Consider the following 3,469-nt stretch of genomic DNA (forward strand, 5'->3'; position numbering starts at 1 on the left):
TAAACGCTGAAAGCCAACCTTGAAGATTTGGATGGCCTGTTGGTGTGTGAGTCCTTGCAGAGACTCTCCGTTCACCTCCAGAATCTCGTCTCCTGTGTGGGGAGGCATAAAATCACCGTTAGTAGGTAATGATCTCTGCCAGGTGCTGTCAAGCTTTTCCTTCCAAGTCAGTAACACAGAATGAACAGGAAGTAATACCCTCCTTCAGCCGTCCATCAGCTGCCGCAGCACCGTGGGGGAATATTGTCCTGACAAAGATGCCCATCTGACCACGTGCTGAGTCCTGCCCACCAACAATACTGAACCCAAGGCCCTGTGGGAGTTGGAGTCAGGCAGAACAGCAGGAACCAAGGGTTCAGTGTTATCATCACAGCTTTTAGTAGTGACCAGTGTTGGGTAAGTTACTTTAAAATAGTAACTTAGTTACATTACTAGTTACTTCTCTCAAAAGTAACTCAGTTACTTCAAACTACTCGTTACTTTCAAAGTAACTAGTTACTAGGGAAAGTAACTTTGGTTTTACTCAGAATTCTCTTGTTAATGTGTTTCTTCCATAACTTTGCCAGTCTTCTAGCTTGCTTACTTGCCACAGTGCGCTGTGCCACCTACCAATAGAAAGGAAAAGATAATGTGCACATTTCCACGAGAGAAATCCCACGCCTGGACCGTCATTGACTGCTGCCATGATTCTAGCCTACGTCACAGCGTCATGTGCGCCTTTTACATCCAACACAAAAACTGCAGTCGTGGTGCTTTGATTGTACTCAGAACTCTGAAATTCTGCCTTCTGAATAGGAAGATGTAGGTAACACCAGACTGCAGATGAGCTGCATACAGGGCTGGACTGGGACAGAAAATTGGCCCGGACATTTTGACTAGAGACCGGCCCACCATTATAGGAAAAATCATAAAGCCTTTGAATGAAAACAAACACTGTTGTGACAGTGATGTTCACTGTTCTGATGGTATATATGCATCAATCTATCAATCGTTTGTTGTAAGATTCAGATAATTATTTTTTAAAAGCTAGACATTTTAAATGAGAATAAGAAAGAAAAGTATTTCTTTGTGCCCCCCTCTCCCTGTTAATGCCCTACCTGCCCCCCTGGCAACACTTTACTAGACCCGCCCCTGCACAGTTACCAGCTGTCAGCTGCTTAGAAAAGGATCCTGGTGTTATTTGTCTCTCAGAAACAGTTCATAACTTCCCTTCAACTCATTCATGTCACCTAAAAGGTAAACCTGTTTCTCCATCACAGCTCTGATGATTCAGTAAGGACGTCTCCTGGTTTCATCTTCATGTTTCCCTCTCACCAGATAACCAAACCGACATCATGACCAGCAGCTTTACAGCTGTGGCTCCAGCAAACATCAGCTGATACTAGAAATTAATATTAAATTAATTCTAACAACAGCTGATCAAGCTTAAACGTGCTGCTGTTGTTTACCGCGACATCCGCTGGTTTCCTCTTTCGGTGCAAAGTGAGCGATAAACAAACAAGAGAGCCGATCAGCTGATCATTGATCAGTTTCATGATTGTAGAAGTAGAAACAGGAGAGGGAGGGGGGAGAATGAAAGAAGAGGCAGCTGTGCAGCAAAGACACAGAATAACTGCAGCTTTGTGTCTTTTTCATTGTAGCTGAATTACGGGACAAACTGTTCCTTTTCACCTCAATAAGAAACGCGTAATATTTTCTCTGAATACCAGACGGGACGGTTGGCAACTCTAATAACTTATGAACAAAATAAAGTTCAACATCATTAACTTCATAGCACCACCCAGCTGTATAGAAACTCCGTCATGCTAGCTAGTAGCAGTACGGAAAAAGTCAGCATAACGAAAATAAACTCCACCTAAACTTGGTTCATATCTGACCCAGAGAGACTGCAGGTCATAACTTCTTACCTGAGGTTCAGTTCACACTTGGACCGGCGGCCGCCTCGGGTCTCTTTTCCTTCATCCACCTGCTGCCTCCACCACTTGCTAATGTTACTGAATCTGTGGAAGCTCCGCGATAGCCACCACTCGAAGTAACGAGTAACGACCCTATCCAAATTCCAGTAACGAGTAACGCGTTCCTGATTTTGGCATAATAACTAGTTACCGTGCTCGTTACCACAATAATAACGTAGTTACTGTAACGCGTTACTTAATAACGCGTTAGTCCCAACACTGGTAGTGACACATGACAGCGCACATTTAGATGTATCGCCATGCATAGGTTTCTTTTCTCCTTACATAGATATCAAGGTCGGTAGAAGTTCCTACCAGATATATGGAAAGTTGCAGTGAAAACATCATTAACAAAGTAAAGTGTGAATGTAAAATGTTTCAGTTGATAACAATGATGTAACACAGGTCAGAGGTCAGTCTCTGCTACAGGATGACAGTCGACTGCACAATGTGGGTTTACTTTGAAAAGCTTATGGAAGTAAACAAAGTCAGAAGATCCTGCAGCCACATACTGCAAAGGGCCTTTGTGACAAAGCACTGCTTACGGTTTTGGCTGCGGGCTAAACCCTGCCACCTGCTGTCCAGCCACAGGCAGACTTCACAACTCCACAAGCGAGTACGGAACAGAAGGGTTGAAAGTGAAGTCCACCAAACAGAGAGCAGTAGGCCTGACAGCACTGTTGTATGCGTGTGACTCTACTGTAGACGCGTCAAGCTACTAGATCAGTTTCACCAGCCCTGCCTCATATGAATTGGTACAACAGTGTCTCTAAGGTAAATGTACTTTTGCAAGCCTGCTGCAGTCTAAGATGGTCTGGATTTGCATGTGCATGCCTGTCCTCTTGGACAATGATAGCCTCTCGGTCCAAGAGGACAGCAAAAAGAAGACACTAACCCCAAGTTGCTCTCCGATGCATCCATGGGAGTGTGAATGTGTGTGACTGTTAGCTAGGAAGCACTGAAAAGCACAGAAGAAAATGCTTGTGTGAATGGGTGAATGTGGCATGTTGTACAATGTGCTTTGAGTGCTCTGGGGGTAGACAAGAGATGTGTAAGAATCAGACAATCAAGCAACAACCAGAGAACCACAAAGGGCTTAAATACAAAGAGGGCCAACAAGGGAAGTTGAAACACACAGGGAACACCACTGGGAGGGAGACGGGCAGGAAGCAATACACTAAACACAGGATGTTAGACTTTCAAAGTAAAACAGGATGAACACGGGGAACAGAGACAGAACTAAACATACATGATAGACATGATAGACACAGGGAAAAAACTAATGACATGATTATTGATTTTAGGAAGTCCTCTTATAGCTCATCACCCACTATCAACAGGTCTGTAGACGACGCCATCAACATGGCCCTACACTTCATCCTGCAGCATCTGGACTCCCCAGGAACCTACGCCAGGATCCTGTTTGTGGACTTCAGCTCTGCCTTCAACACCATCCTTCCAGACCATCTCCGAGACAAGCTTTCCCAGATGAATGTGCCTGATCCCATCTGCCG

The sequence above is a fragment of the Pundamilia nyererei genome, unplaced genomic scaffold (genome assembly GCF_000239375.1).
Source record: "Pundamilia nyererei isolate P.nyererei 1_Seehausen unplaced genomic scaffold, PunNye1.0 scaffold00526, whole genome shotgun sequence".
Taxonomy (NCBI): Eukaryota; Metazoa; Chordata; class Actinopteri; order Cichliformes; family Cichlidae; genus Pundamilia; species Pundamilia nyererei.